General features: G+C 49.1%; 1 protein-coding gene across 3 annotated transcripts in view; it reads left to right on the top strand.

Moving 5' to 3' along the window:
* The window catches only part of TBC1D22A (TBC1 domain family member 22A), a 318,317-nt gene that overhangs the window by 255,405 nt on the left and 46,189 nt on the right, over positions 1 to 16,723 (top strand). The gene's annotated exons all lie outside the window — the stretch shown is intronic.

Below are 16,723 nucleotides of genomic sequence, written 5' to 3'. Positions count from 1 at the left end.
TCTACACATTAATCTCCGTCATTTCGAAGAGGCCGTTCTAAAGGAGGTATCAGTGTTTTAAAAAGAGGCAGAGTCTCAATTATAAGTTAAGGGTATTTTTGAATCTGTCTCTGGCTCTTCACTTACGTCAGCCCCGGCCTCCAAGTTACGCGGCACAGATGTGGTTTTTGCTCAGGTGGTGGCCTTTCTCCCCAGGAGGTGAGCAGAGACCTCGCAGGGCCTTCTCCCGTCCCTTGGCCAGGTGTGCCTGGACCTGCTCCAGAGCAGGGGTTCGAGGAATAAACTGCGTCCAAGATTTCATTTCCCTGCCGTGCTTCTCCATGGAGACTTAGCAAGGTCCTTCCGTTCAAAGGGCTAAATTGATTGGATGGATCCCTGGAGAAGAGCTAAGGGAGCATATCCTCAGATTTCCCCTCTAATTTTAGGGGCCGAGAGGTTAAAGATCTTGAAGTCTCTACCATTCCCCACCCTCCAGCTGCACGTGAGCAAAGGGAGGGAGGAAGAGCCCGAGGCTGCTCTGCCTGGAGCCTTGTCCCCGGATGCCACCCAGACTTTCTGTTGCCCAATCTCATCCTTGTTTGCTGGTGCCAGGAAGCAGCCAGGTTTTGGTGTTGTGTTTGGTCCGGAGGCTCAGGGACCCCTGGCCACTTCTGCATCCCTCTTGGAGTCTGCAGCCAGCCCACTTGGCTGTGGTGCGTGGGGCAGGGGAGGGGGGATGGTGGTAGGTAGAAGGATTGTGGAGAAATGCTGAGCCGCCTTTTGGACCTGCTGACTTGGAGGACCTTGGACACATCTGTGGACCACGGTCAGTGGATGACTGGACTTAGGGACCCAGGAAGGGAAGGCCTTGTCTGCGGACACCCTGCACTCTGAGGTGGGACACACAGGGAGTGTGCTTTCAGCAAGCCTGTGTCGTTGTGACATGCCGACACGTTGTGGGATCTGAGCCACCAGTAATTAAATAAGCCAGGGCTGCACGTAGAGCACACAGTCACTTCCCAAAAAGTCAGCGGTTTTGTTGAAAAGAGAAAAATGACCCCAATTGCACGAAAACAACCTCAAAGCCACCTCCTGCCCAGTGCAGGAAGGTGGCTGCCCTGGAAACCCTGAGTGGGACTTCGGCGAGGGCTGACCGCTGTGCCCCCAGAGCCGCAGCTGGGTCATGGCCCAGCCGGTGGAAGAGAAGCTCGCCCGGGGCAGCCCCATCCCTGTTCCCGTTCCTTTGGTGGCCGACTGGCCCGGGCAGAGGGAGGCTGCAGAGAGGAGGATGCAGCGTGCAGTCCCGCCCCACCCGGCTGCTTGGCATTCCTGGAAGGGAAGGGCGGATTTGGGTGGAGTGAGGAGCAAACACAGGATTCCCTGCCATGGCTACTCGGGTCTAGGAGGGCCAAGCTTACCTGGGGTCGCCAACTGCCTTGAAGCTCCCCTGAGTCTTCCACGGAGCAGCTGTCCCCCTGGGGCGGTGAGGAGACCCCTGGCCCCTGGATGGACTTGACCTCAGAGCACATTGGCGTCTCTGCTCTCACCCCGGCCCACTTCTTCATCTGGTTGTTTTTATCCAGTTTTTTTTTTATTTTTATTTTTTTGCGGTATGCGGGCCTCTCACTGCTGTGGCCTCTCCCGTTGTGGAGCACGGGCTCCGGACGCGCAGGCTCAGCAGCCATGGCTCACGGGCCCAGTCGCTCCGCGGCACGTGGGATCTTCCCGGACCGGGGCACGAACCCGTGTCCCCTGCGTCGGCAGGCGGACTCTCAGCCACTGCGCCACCAGGGAAGCCCCCAGTTTTAAAGCTTGCTCTGGATAGGTAATGGCAAAGCTTTTTGGGGCTTTTTTTTTTTTTTTTTTTAATTGGGTGGCACTATTCCTGCAGGCCTCCCTGCCTGCATTGGCCCGCCTGACACCAGCCTGCTTTAAAGCCTCCTGCTAACCTCCTTCCAGGAGTGTAGACGCAAAGGAAGGCCGTTGGAAGGCGAATCCCAGTGCCGTTCTTCCAGGTGTTATTTTATTTTTAAAAAATTTTATTTATTTATTTTAAAAAATTTTATTTATTTTTGGCTGCGTTGGGTCTTTGTTGCTGCGCGTGGGCTTTCTCTAGTTGCGGTGAGCAGGGGCTACTCTTCGTTGCGGCGTGCAGGCTTTTCATTGCTGTGGCTTCTCTTGTTTTGGAGCATGGGCTCTAGGCACACGGGCTTCAGTAGTTGTGGCATGCGGGCTCAGTAGTTGTGGCGCATGGACCTAGTTGCTCCGCAGCATATGGGATCTTCCCGGACCAGGGCTCGAACCCGTGTCCCCTGCATTGGCAGGTGGATTCTTAACCACTGCACCACCAGGGAAGCCCCCCAGGTGTTGTTTTAAATGAATAAATCCTGCCTCCTCTTTCATTCATCCTAGTGATGAAGAGGTGAGACTCGGGGGAGAGACGGCCTGCAGAGATGGGCACAGACTTACACAGGGTAGGCGGGGCCTTTCTCCCTCCTGAGAGGCTTCGCTCTGTGTGACTGCAGTGAACTCTGGACACGGTTGGTGCACAGAGGGCCAAGGAGCCAGCTGAGAGGTCCTCGGGGTTGCTGCCACAAGACCAGGCCTGTCCTGCACCGTCCTGTCCTGTCCAGCCCGGCGTGGTGGGGAGGTTTGCGTGCAGCCTCATGGGTCAGGCCAGGACAGGCAGAGATGCTGGGGCTGGAGCCAGGGCCTCAGGAAGGCACGGCGGCCGTTTACGCAGTAACTCGGGAGAAGCCGATGAAAACCACGCGCCCGTGCACACAGCTGTGCTCTGCTCAGCATTTGACCAGCCTTGAGGCTCTGCTGGGTCTGCCTTTGAAGGCGGGAGGACGGGGGAGGCACCTGCCAGTCTCGTCTCCCTGGAGCACACTTGTCCGTCTGTCTGTCTGCCCACCCATTCATATTTGATGCTCTGAGCACTTGTGTGGGTATTTGGACCTGTCCGAGTGCTCGTGCCGGACATGAAAAGACAAACGAGAACACCTTGTGCCTTGGGGGCCTTTAGGTGTGTGGGGGACAGAGGGTAGGTGCTCCTTCACCACAGCCAGTAGAAGGTGCTAGGCAGGGTGGGTGGCTCAGCCGTCCAGGCCGCAGGCAGGCTCTGGTCTCCTGGCTCTTGCTTTCTCAGCTGGCCAGCAGTGGGGGACCTTGTGGGCAGAGGTCTGGGTGCCAGGCCGCAGGGGCAGGTACCTGATGTGTGCCACCACCACCTCGGGCGAGGCATTCCCTGTGCGTGGCCTGCCATCGGGGAGAGGACCCTGTTCCCCCAGGCCCCCTTCTCCCCTCTGCCAGCATCTCTGGGGGGTGAAGCAGACATCACGCTGGGCCATCAGGAGAGCCAGCCTCGCCCGGGGCATTGCGCCCCTTGCCCAGAAGTGTGCACAGCAGGACACGAGACGTTGAGGGTGAAAGGCCTCCCGGTGTGGCCGTGGCCTTGCTGTGCCCTGCAGCCTCCCCTGTGTCTCACAGGGACTTAAATATAGGATCTTTCCTGGGCTTGAATGATCCCGAATCATGTCATCAAGTGGAACCTTCAGGGTAGTATCTACATACCTGTAACGTCTCTCAAACCCTGGGGCCAGAAACTCCAGTGGTTGCTCTATTCATGGACTCGTGTTGCAGTAAAATGTGGTAATTGTTGAATATCTGTGGAAATGGGTATGATTGTGCCCTCTTTAATGAGCTAACAATTTCATGCCGAAATCTCAGCAGCGCTATTGTTTAGAATAAAAGGAGACTTGCAGATCAGGCCAGGGCTCAGATTGTGGTGTGAACAAAGCTCGCAGTCTCTTTATTGGACCCATTAATTAATTCCCCATCAGCCGGTTTCCCTGGGAATGAACTGGAAAAATAATTAAAATGATACATGGGATAAGGCGTTTAGATATTCAATAGGCGAAGGCGAGAATTAGTTTAATACATAATTAGACATATTATTTGTGACTGTACATCTTTTTAAGCGTGTTTCACTGAGGCAGTGGGGTCGCATTTTTAGTCCTGGATGGCTCATAAACACCATTTGGGACTGTTTTTCAACTCACGAAGGCTCATAAATTTTCTTAGTGACATTAAGTGGCTAATTATATTGTACATTGTTAAAATAACTCCACCTGCAAAATCAAAGAATGCAACAAAAGTTGCAAAAGCAAGTTTTTAAAGGAGTTAATTTGACTAAATTACCAAGTGAAATTCTGGGTGTTTGCACCAAATTGAAAGAGTTTCAGCAAAGAATCTCCAGGTTCATGTTATTTGTGTCGTAAATTTGATCCAGAGGACGAACCTCCCTCGACAGCCTGCTGTTGATGCGAGTGGTCCAGGTGGGAGGTCCCCCTCACCAGGTCCTAGCTGACCGCTGTGTCCACAGTTCTCGAGAGCAGGCTAACCCCACACAACGTTCACTTCCGCTGTCCCGTCTCTCAGCCCATGTTGCAGTGCTGTGTGTGTCAGGCTCCGTGGATAGCCGTCGAGTCCACCCTTGAATGGTGCAGACGCGTTAGAGTTCCACCAGCCCTAAACCCCTGGTCAGCATCGTCCCGTTCCTCAAGAGGCACCGCTGGGCAGAACCAAAGCTGCCCTGACCACCCCAGCACCGTCCACCCAAGTGGTTCCCTGTGATTCCCTATTATTGTGAATTACGTGCTACAGACGGCCCAGCAATTCCATTTCTGGGAATCTTAGGATATAAACATTTCTTAAAGTCATCGATGTTAAGTTTGAACCCTATACTGAGGCTTTGTTGCTGTTTTTATTTAATGGGCAACTTCAGACTCATTTTAGAAGCCAGTCTCCTGGCTTCTGAATGATTGGAGGAATGACCATAAACCATAAATGAAAAAAAATAAAAACCACTTAATGAAGTGGTTAATGCTTAATGGCAGCCACCATCATAAGCACTTGGTGTTACACCTTGGCTTGTGTGGCCATCGGGTAACGGCGCCGGGAGCCGGGCCCCACCGCGTCATCAGTGGGTCCTCCTGAGGCTCAGGGCCCGCCCAGCGCTGCCCCGAGGTCTCCCAGCCACGAAGCTGCTGTGGGTCGGCTTGTTGAACCTGGTCTTCCCGCTGGACTTCACGAGGCCATGGCCGTGCGTGTGGCCCTCAGTCAGTCCCTGCTGGTCCTCGGCTGCGTTTTGGTGGTAGTGCAGGACCGCTCTCCTCCACGTGCAATGCTGGGTGCCCCTGGTCTTCCCTAGGCCTGCCCCGCTCGGGGGTCAGCTGCACCCCACTGTTAGTCTTTGCTTTCACAGTCAGAGTTAAAATGGGAAACCCTTAGCTCAGGGTTGGAGGGAAAGGGTTCCACCCTGCCATTTCCATTCTTCCCTTTTAAATGAAACTCTGTCCATCAATCATCCTGTGATCTGATCTGTCAGCCCAGAAACACGTGCTAATGCTTTGTAGCCGCTGCTTGTCGAAGTTCTGGGAAAGACGAAAACAAATAAGCAAGTCCTAGTAAATACAAGTCATGTCCTCATTTGAATTTCCGAGTCCAGAGAGCCCATATGATGGCGGACGTCAGTCTCTCCCTCCTTGCCGGGGAGGAGCGTGTGCTCGCTGTGCGTCACGCAGGGCTCTGATGAGAAGTGAGCGGCGTGTTTCCTTGGGCTCCGCCCTCCTCCCCCGAGTCCGGCTCAGTGCACACGCACTCAGCGCAGTGCTGGAGCCGCGCGGCGTTCCCCTGTCTTCAACAGCACTGTGTGAGGCGTCACGTTTCCAGGTAGATGAGCACACGGTGCGGGTGCCCAGAGGCCTCTGCGTGTGCTTGCCCGTGGAAGGCCCACCGAGGCGGAGGCGGAGGCGTGCGGGGGCGGGAGGGCAGCAGCACTGAGCTCCGGGGACAGGAGGGAAGTGGGGGCACAGCCTGGAGAGGCTGCCCGGCTGTGCAGCTGCCGGAGGGGCTGAAACTCAGGGTTCCTCGGGCAGGCCCCCGCTTCTCCCCAGTGGCCCCTCTGTCTGGTTCACTGCTCTCCAGCACGAGGCTACTGTGTGATTCTGAAAATAAGCCCGCGGAGCTTCTCATCACGGCCGTCTTGGCTCCAGCAGTGCGGTGCCTGATCCCACACTGGGCTGGGAGCGACCTACCAAGTTAGCTCAGTGGGGTGGCGTTGGCACTGGTTTCACATGTCGGGGCCCTCGTTTCTCTGCACCTGCAGCGCTCTGCTGGACCCCATTAGTGCTCCTGCTGTTCTGTAGAGGCACCGTCTTCACGCGTGCCACACACACTAGCTGGGAGTCCTGGAGGGTGGGACCGGCCCGCTGCACAGGGCCCAGCACCCGCAGAGGGCTGTGTGGGAGGTGGGGGGGGGGCTGGCACCCCCGATCTGATTTACCTGGTGTCTTGTAGGGCACACCTGTAAACACCTGCCAGACCTTGTTTCGGGGGAGGGTAACACGGCCCTGTTTCCCAGTCCTCGCTGCAGTGCCTCTTGGGGCTACATCTCACGTCTGGTTCAACAGACCAAGCTCTGTCCTGCCGGCTGGGGGCCGGGGGCCGTCCTCCCCATTTCAGTCAGGCCCCGCACTCTGGTGTGAAGGACGGATGGCTCCAGGCAGCTTCTTGGTCCTGGGGTCAGATTTGAATGTAAAACTTGAAAAGTTCTAAATTTATTAAAGGCTTTCTTTGGGGGCTGGAAATATGCAATAGATTTTCTATCCCTCTCAATTCCCTCTTAAAATTTAATGCTGCCATAAAAGTGATGGATAACAAATTATTCCAGGAAAAATGATACCGGAAGACTCTTCTAACTTGAAGCAGAAGCGTAGACTTAGCGAGGACATATATGTGACCCAGAAAACTCACAGGGAAGTAGGACATCATGTACTTTGTGGAAACCGCAACTGCATAATGTTGCAGGCTGCAGAAGACAATTTTTATTCAAGCTATTGAAGTACTGCGTCTATTTCGTGCCGTTAGCACCTTTATTAACACAGCAGCATCACGCCTTTCTGGAGTTCATCGAGGAGCCTTTCCTACTTGGAACATCACGGAATCCCCGCAAATGAGCAGGAAAGACCAAACTTTAAGGCTTAAAGTCAGAAAGTTCCCGTGTAACAGCCTGTGTCCATTACTCTCTTGAACCTTCCTTGGCCCCCTCAGTGCATCCTTCCAGAGAGTTCTGCCCACACGGTTTTGAATTGTGTGAGGCTGTGATGAAAGCCACAGATGGCGGGGCTTAGGACTGCCCCACCTGGACACAGTGGCGGGAAGGCAACCTGACAACCAGAGCGCAGGCCGTCAGGAGGCAGGAGGACTTGTGTACAGACCAGACAGGCACTCAGACCCCGCCGCAGTCTGAGGACAGGTAGCGCGGGGCACAGCACCCTTTGTTCCTTGGTAGGCCTTGGGAACATCATTCCGTGGTAGGTTTTTTTTTTTTTTTGCGGTATGCGGGCCTCTCACTGTTGTGGCCTCTCCCGTTGCGGAGCACAGGCTCCGGACGCGCAGGCTCAGCGGCCCTGGCTCACGGGCCCAGCCGCTCCGTGGCATGTGGGATCTTCCCGGACCGGGGCACGAACCCGTGTCCCCTGCATCGGCAGGCGGACTCTCAACCACTGCGCCACCAGGGATGCCCCATGGTAGGTTGTTTTAAAGAGCATAGTATTAAAAGACAGCGATTCAGACTTGACTTCCTGACTGTCTCACACCAGAGCAGTGGGAGTGATGGTGCTGATGGTGTCGTGGTGCCGATGCCCTAGTACCTCCCAGACCAGGCATCCAGGCCAGGGTATGGCTTAAATGGATCCCCAGGTAACCGCTGGCTGAGATGGCCCCGATTGGCGCTCGTGGTCACATTTCTATTCCCGTGACATGTGTCGCCACGTCTAATAGGAGAACTTAGGGAAAGGCCTGGCCAGTATCAGTGATTTGCAGTTGGAAGTGTCACCGTGACAACCCCGGAGGTGCTGGAAGCAGGGACTTTGTTAATTCTGAGTCTTGACCCTTCCCAGGCAACTCCACAATCTTTTCTCCGGAGAGAAATAGGCTCATTCGGGAAATGTCTCTCATTGTTCCTACATCCACTCAAGTGAATAATTTACCTTTTTCTATAGGGTTGGAAGAAGAGGTGCACACAACCTGTCTAATACTGTCTCTTTACGCATTGTAATGTTAGCTTCTTTAAGCTGCTCTCTGATAGCTGGTTTCTCAGAGAAGAGGCAGGACCCTGTAAATGGTGCTGCCTCAGTTCTGTTGTCCTCTTGGTCCCGTAAATCTCAGAAGCTCCATGCCACCTGGGCAGCTGTCCCACTACTTTCCTGCCTAATCACCTTCACTGGCACCTCTCTTGCCCGTCAGATAAAGCCCAGAAGCCTCAGGCTGGCAGTTAGGGATCTTTACCATGCAGCCCCATCCTACACTCCCAGTCCCCGTTCATCAAGACTCTGGGGAACATCTACTCCAGATTAGGCCCGGGCCTGCCGGGGTAGTGGGAAAGCACAGACGTGAGCGAGACGCAACCCTTGCCACCTTAGAGCTCACCGCCTGCTGGAGAAATTAGACTGAAGAGAGGGGGACAGTCAAGAGCCCAGGTGCAAACCCAGGAGCTCCGGGCGGACTCCGATCCCTATATCACTTCCTGTGTGGGTCCGAGGCAGCCTTATAGCATGCTGAGCTTTAAATATGGCATATCACATGATCCTCAGATCACCCAGAAATGCTGATAGACTATCCAAAGCGGACTTGTAAGTGCATGAAAGCTTGCAGGAAAGCAGGGTCAGGCCCAAGTGAAAATAGATGGGAGGGGGGAGGGCTTTTTTGCCAGTCTTTAGGCCTGGGTTTGAACAAACACTCGGAACAAGAGGTCGACCGTGTGCCCCTCAGAGGAAGGGAGTGCAGAGCTAAGGCACTTAGGGAAGGCCATACTGAAAGGCTATACTCTTAGACAAAGGATGAACTAGAAGGAAAAGGATCCATTTGCCAGCCTGGGAGACAACTGAGTGTACCTCTGTCTCAGCCTGGGCTCTCAGGTGGGGGTGAGGGAAAGGATGTTCCTCCCTGTTAACTTTTTACTCAGGGCCACGTTTAGCATTTGAATTGATAAGAACTGAGCAGTTAGCATAGAAAGATATTAAAAGCTATTAATATCAGTGGAACGCCTCACATAATTATAACTGGAGACTTTAATTTTTCTGTCTCAGTAATTGATAAAATAGGCCAAAAATCAGTAAAGATAAAGGAGGTACAGAAATATTACCAAGCAACGGGCTCCGAGCTCATTAAGGATCCAACAGCCGGGGATATGCGGCCACGTTCTCCTCAAGTACACAGTGACCAATCACCACAATAGCTTCTTTCCTGGGCCATAAAACAGCTCTGAAAATGTAAAAGGATTGAAATTATACAGAGGACGTCATCCAGCCATAATAGAGTTAAGTTAGAAATCAATAAGAACGATGTCTACAATTCTCCAAATTTTTGAGAATTAGGTAGCACACCACTAAAAAACCCTTGAGTCAAAGAAATCAGATAATATTTTAAACCGAACGAATAATAAAAATGTAACACTTGAATTTGTAGGATGCAGCTAAAGCAGTGCTTGGAGAGCTGACATGTTCCTATAAATGCATACATCAGAAAAGAAGAAAGAGTTCAAATCTGTAATTTTAGTTTCCACCTTCAGAAGATAGAAAAAGAAGAGGGAATTAATTCCCAAGGAAGCAGAAGGAAGGAAATAACAATGAAAAGGGCAAAAATCAATAAAATAGAAGATAGGCAAAAGCAGTAGAGGAAATCAACAAAATCAAAAGTTAGTTTAATAAAAAGTTCAGTAACACTGAAAAATCTCCAGCTAGGCTAATCAAGACCAAAAAAAAAAAAAAGAAAGAAAACAGAGAGAGGAAAAAAAAAAAAAGACCAGTATCATGAATAAAGAGGGGCCATCACTACAGATCCTACAGATATTTGAAACTTAGCAAGGGAATATTATTCACAACTTGTAACAGTCAGTAAAGTTAACAACATAGAGGAAAAGGACAGATTCCTAAAGGACACAAATGATCAAACTTTGCACATGAAGAAATAAGAAGCCTGAAAAGCCCTGTATTCATTTAAGAAATGTCTTTCATAATTAAGAACCTTTCTGTAGTGACAACTTCAGGCACAAATGACTTCACTGGTGAACTTTCAAATACTTAAGGAAGAAATAATACCAATCTTACACAAATACAGAGCATAAAGGAAGAGAGAACACTTCTCAGCTCTTTTTATTAGTCAACCTAACTGAGATACCAAAATGAGGCAAGGACGTTATAGTAAAAGAAAATTATAAACCAATACCTTAATTAACAAAGTTGCAGAAATCTTTGACAGAGCATTAGCAAATCGAATCAGTAAACTATAAAAATAACAGCACAGGGCTTCCCTGGTGGCGCAGTGGTTGAGAGTCCGCCTGCTGATGCAGGGGACACGGATTCGTGCCCCGGTCCGGGAGGATCCCACATGCCGCGGAGCGGCTGGGCCCATGAGCCATGGCCACTGAGCCTGCGCGTCCAGAGCCTGTGCTCTGCAACGGGAGAGGCCACAGCAGTGAGAGGCCCGCATACCGCAAAAATAATAATAATAATAACAATACATCACGATCAAGGGGATTTATCTCAAGCATGGAAGGTTGGTTTAACATTCAAAAATAATTCAATGTAGGGCTTCCCCGGTGGCGCAGTGGTTGAGAGTCCGTCTGGCGATGCAGGGTTTGTGCCCCAGTCCAGGAGGATCCCACATGCCACGGGGCGGCTGGGCTCGTGAGCCATGGCCGCTGAGACTGTGCGTCTGGAGCCTGTGCTCCACAATGGGCGAGGCCACGACAGTGAGAGGCCCGCGTACCACAAAAAAAAAAAAAATTCAATGTAATTGAACCCAGTAACAGAATAAGGGGGAAAACTATAAGATCATGTCAAAAGATACAGAAAAAGCATTTGATAATTTAACACCCACTCATGAAGAGAACTCTCAGTAAACTGTAAATAGAAGGAAGCTTCCTCGATGATAAAAGGCATCCAGAAACTCTACAGCTTACATCACATTTAATGGTAAAGTTATCAAATGCTTTCCCCGTAAGTTGAGAACAAGTCAAAGATATTTGCTCTCACCACTTCTATTCAATATTATACGTGAAGGTCTAGCCAGGACAATCAGGAATGAAAATGAAATAAAAATTATAATGATTGGAAAGTAAAAAGTTAACTGTCCTTATTGATTACATATGTAGAAAATCCTAGAGTCTGACCAAAAAAAAAGAACAAGAACTAATAAAGATGCTGGATACAGGTTAATATGCAAAAATCAATTGTATATCTATTTATTAGCAATGAAAAATTAGAAGATGAAATTTAGAGACCAATATCATTTATACTAACATGAAATTCATAGCAATAAATACAATTTTAACTAAAGATACTTAAGATTTTTACACTAAAAATTGCAAAGCATTGCTCAGAGAAGTTGAAATACTTGGTGAGATATACACCATGCTTGTAAGTTGAAAGACTTAATATTAAGATATTAATTCTCCGCAAATTGATCTGTAGAGTCAATGCACTCCCAGTCGTATTCTACCAAAAGCTTTTTTGTAGAAACTAACTAGTTTATTCTGAAATGTATATGGAAATACAAAGGACCTAAGATTGCAAACCTTACATTTTGTTAAAGAAGAACTAAGATGGAGAGCTTAAAGTCTTGATTTCAAGATGGACCCTAAGCCACAGTAATCAAGACGGTGTGATGTTGACATAGGACTAAATAGTGGATTAATGGAATCGGCTGAAGTCCAGAACAGTTAAGAGGCACCGGGAGGACGTATTTATTATACACGTATTTGACAAAGGACTCCTATCCAGGGTATATACAAATTCCTGTAGCTCAATATTACAAAGACAAATAGCTCAATTAAAAATTGGACAGAAGACTCAGACATTTCACAGAAGTAGATGAACAGCCAATAAACACTTGAGAAAATACTCAACATCATTAGTCACCAGAGCAGTGCAAAGCAGACCACAGTGAGAGACCACCATACACTCACCACAACGGCTAAAATTAAAAGAACTGACAGTGCTAAACACTGGCAAGTATGTGGAGTCTTATATGTGGCTGGTGGAATGTTAAATGGTAGTGCCACTCGGGAAAAGTGGCAATTTCTTATAAAACTAAGCATACATATGCCCTCGGATCCAAGAGCTCCATTCCCAGGTCTTTACACAAGAGAAATGAACATTTATGTTTGCGCGTGCATGCGCGCACACACACACACACACACACACACGGCCCTCGTAGGACAGTGATCAGAGCAACTTTATTCATATTAGCCCAAACTGGAAACAGCTCAAACACCCATCAGCAGGGGATGGGTAAACATACAATGTGATGCTTTTCAGCGACAATGGAATGAATCTCGAAGACACTGTGTTTGCCAGTGAAAGCCAAACACCAGAGTGCGCACCGTGTGAGTTCATTTACATGAGGTTTCGGAACTGGCGAAATGGATCAGCAGTGAGAGAGCTCCCGACCGTGGGTTTCCTGTGATTCCCCTGCAGGATGCCTGCGAAGGGTGCGTTCTGTATTCATAGGGAGGTTGATTCCGCTGGTGCATTTACTTGTCGAAACTCATCAGGCAGTATTCTTAGGTCTCTGTATTTCTCCTTATGTAAATTCTACATCAGAAAAAGCTAAGAAAAATTTTAAAATACTGGTTAGACATGCTCAATTAAAAAAAAAAAACTGTCCCTAAAACCGTAAAACAAAACAAAAATGGAGTCAACACATGCGCCCAGAGTCAGTGGGACACTGAAGTCATATTTTTTCAATCTTTTGAGCTTGAGCTTCAATTTTGAGGCCTTACCAAGTGCTTGGGACGGAAGGAAACGTTCACCGCAGGCAGTGAGGTGAAGGGAGAGCCCTCTGAATGGATCAGTCACCCCCAAAGGGCTCTGTCCTCAGGGTCCGGCTGCTCAGCATTAGCTCCCGCCCGGCCCCAGGACCCTCGTGCCAAGCTGTGTGTGTGTGCGTGTGTGCGTGTGCGTGCGCGCGCACACCCATGCACGCCTGTTACCAGGGAGGGTTTAAGGACCTTCTGCGTAAGTTTCAAAGACAGAATATCACACTTTACGGAGGACTGAGGATGTAGAGCAGTAAGAACCATCATACACACTGGAGGGGCTGGTCGGGGGGGAGTGTAAACTAGTAAAAAACACTTCATAAAATCGTTTGGCTTTTCCTAGGAAAGTTGAGGAGATGCATTCTTCTCCACCCAGGTATTCCACTCCTGGGTTATATGTACTCAGAGCTGCGCTGTCACTAGCCACATGTGGCCGTTCAGATGAATATTAGTTAGAATTTAAAGAACTGAAAAACTTAGTTCCCCGGTCCTATAGGCCAGCTTTCAAGTACTCAGGACCCCGCTGCGGCTGGGGGCTGCCGATTGGACAGCACAGACGTCAGACGTTCCCATCGTTGCAGGATTCCGCACGGCACGGTGGTTCTCAAAGTGTGGTCCTTGGGTCAGCAGCAGCGGCAGCACTGGGGAGCTCTTCAGACATGCAGGTTGTCGGGCCCCGTCCCAAAGCAGCCCTGGATCAGATGTGCTGGCAGGGTGGGGCTCCGAGTGATTCCGGAGCACACACGGTCTGAGAACCAGTCGTCTAGAGAGACTCTTACAAATGTGCACGACGATTCCAGCAGTACTGATTTGTAATAGCCAGAAATGGAGACGAGCCTGAAGACCCGTCGGCAGTGGTGTGGATGAAGAAATTGTGGAGTGTCAGCGAGGCACGGAAAGTGATGATGGTCTGCGGCTGAAGTGACAGGCGTGTATTTCAGGGCCGTAGTGTTGAATGAAATAAAAGTCCTCCAGCCATACATACCTTGTGCTACATTTATCTAAAATTCAGATCCAGGAGGAAACGACTGTGGTGCAAAGATAAAGGAAGTCAAGGAAGTGATAGACACACAGCTGGGGACACTGTGTACCTTGGAAGGGTTGGAATCTCAAGGAAAGAGCTGGGCTGGCTTTGGAGAAAGTTACCCAGTGAGAGGTTAGTTTTCTTCTTAAACAATGGATAGTAAGCCGAAGGATTCTTGTTCTGTTGGTATGCTTTTACTCCCATATATGTAAAAAATATTTGGTATTAACTCAATATTTAAACAATTTAAAAAAGTAAAATATCAAAGTATTTGGCTGGCCATGAATTGAGTTTTTCCAAAAAGTAAAATTGAGCACCCAAAATATTATTTTAAATACCTGCAGATTCAATGAATATTTCATTCATGTAATCTTAAAATATATTTGTCAGATTTTGTTTGAATTTTCCTTCTTAGCATTTATTCCTCCTTTTGGGACATAAAAGGATTAGAAATAAAGTGCTGGCCAAAGCTCTCCTGTTCAACCTCGAGCAGAAGCAAAATAGGAATGATACAGAAAATCTAGAAACAATAAATGCTGGAGAGGGTGTGGAGAAAAGGGGACACTCTTGCACTGCTGGTGGGAATGTGAATTGGTTCAGCCACTGTGGAGAACAGTATGGAGGTTCCTTAAAAAACTACAAATAGAATTACCATATGACCCAGCAATCCCACTACTTGGCATATACCCTGAGAAAACCAAAATTCAAAAAGAGTCATGTACCAAAATGTTCATTGCAGCTCTATTTACAATAGCCAGGACATGGAAACAACCTAAGCGCCCATCATCGGATGAATGGATAAAGAAGATGTGGCACATATACACAATGGAATATTACTCAGCCTTAAAAAGAAATGAAATTGAGCTATTTGTAATGAGATGGATAGACCTAGAGTCTGTCATACAGAGTGAAGTAAGTCAGAAAGAAAAAGACAAATACCGTATGCTAACACATATATATGGAATTTAAGGGAAAAAAATGTCATGAAGAACCTAGGGGTAAGATAGGAATAAAGACGCAGACCTACTGGAGAACGGACTTGAGGGTATGGGGAGGGGGAGGGGTGAGTTTTGACAGGGCGAGAGAGAGTCATGGACATATACACACTAACAAACGTAGTAAGGTAGATAGCTGGGGGGAAGCAGCCGCAAGGCACAGGGATATTAGCTCGGTGCTTTGTGACAGCCTGGAAGGGTGGGATGGGGAGAGTGGGAGGGAGGGAGACGCAAGAGGGAAGACATATGGGAACATATGTATATGTATAGCTGATTCACTTTGTTATAAAGCAGAAACTAACACACCATTGTAAAGCAATTATACCCCAATAAAGATGTTTAAAAAAAAAAAAAATAGGAATGATAAGATTAAAAAGACTAAAGGAAATTGTACTGAGTTAATTAAAGACAGCCATTTTATTGTAGCAAAACAATATTAAATATATATGTCCTAAGTCACGGAGATAAGAAAACATAAAGCCAGAATCTGATAGAAAGATTACAGTTGTAATGGAGAACTTTTAGTTCTTTCTTGTCAGTGTATGAATTATCAGACAGAAAAAAATAATGGCCAAGGATCTGAAGAGTATAATTTTCATGGTCAAATTAATATTTATTCACCAGGAACCCAGAGATGGGAGAACAGCTGGACTCTGTTTAGAAAAGGTCACATTGCATCCATGCACATGGATACGCGTGCATCCTGCGTCCACATACCTGTGCGCTGGTGAATGTGCAAAGCAAAGCGGTCTTCATTTAAACAGTGAAGTTAAAATCGTATTCCAGGTTAAAAATGTTCAGCCCACCAGTGCCCGCTACACACCTTGGGTCAGTAGCCCGTGTGAAATCTCTGATGACCGTGATGTGTCCATTGAGCTCGTGCCGTCGGCTGTGTGAGCAGCATGGGGTCCAGGCCAGGGGGTTGATCAGTGTTCCTTTTCCTGCAGATTAGAAGGGTAGCCCCTGACTATGTAGAGGGAACATGGGGTCTCTTTGTATTATTTCTTGCAACTGAACGTGGATCTCCAGTTATCTCGGCCAAAGGTTCAATGAGAAAACAACAATGTAGGCCCTTGTCCCTCTGTACCGCTAGTATACATGCAGTAATATTTGTACGAGGGGTAACGTTATCCAGCGCCCACCGAAGGTGAGCCGTCAGCCGCTAGTGACTGACCCGTAAGCTGGTAAGAAAGGCGGGCAGCCAGTGGGGAGGTGAGGACGGAGCTGCAGCAGGTCGAAAGCAGGGCCCAGGAAGGACGCATACGAGGGCTATTTGTTGTTCTCTTGCCAACTACACAGGCTCTTCCCTGTTGGCCCAGGAGCCATCCGAAAGTTAAGCTGGAGAAAATAGAAAATGCTGTTTCCACAGGGCCTATCCTTCGTAGCACTGTTTGTAACGGTGAAAGGCCCGAAGCCCCCCAGATGTCTGCCAGCACAGGGCTGGTTGACTGAACTGACATTCCCAGGGGTTGCTGCACCCCACAGGGGTGCGGAGGGCTGAGGGGGCTTTCTGCGCGTGGCTGGGGGCGTCTTGGCTGTACTGTTTGCTGGGAGGGGCAAGGCACAGACAGCATGCGTGGGTGCCCTCCCTTGTTGGTTGGGAGCGTATGAGCAGACACACGGACAGACACACACACACCTTTTCCTGAGTGCACACATGTTTACTTATACTACAAACAAAAGTCAGTGAAAGGGTAAACCAGAACCTGGTGGAAAAGGTGTGGTCTTCGTGGGGAGGATGGGTGGTGTGGAGAGACAGGGATGCAGCCCGACTTCTCCAAATGCACCTTGTTGGAGGTTTTTACTGTGGAATCATGTGTGGCTTTTCATAAGTGTAAA

Source organism: Phocoena phocoena, chromosome 11 (assembly GCF_963924675.1).
Source record: "Phocoena phocoena chromosome 11, mPhoPho1.1, whole genome shotgun sequence".
In the NCBI taxonomy this organism is placed as follows: domain Eukaryota; kingdom Metazoa; phylum Chordata; class Mammalia; order Artiodactyla; family Phocoenidae; genus Phocoena; species Phocoena phocoena.
The sequence above is the reverse complement of the archived record's forward strand: the minus strand, read 5'-3'. Positions and strand labels throughout refer to the sequence as shown.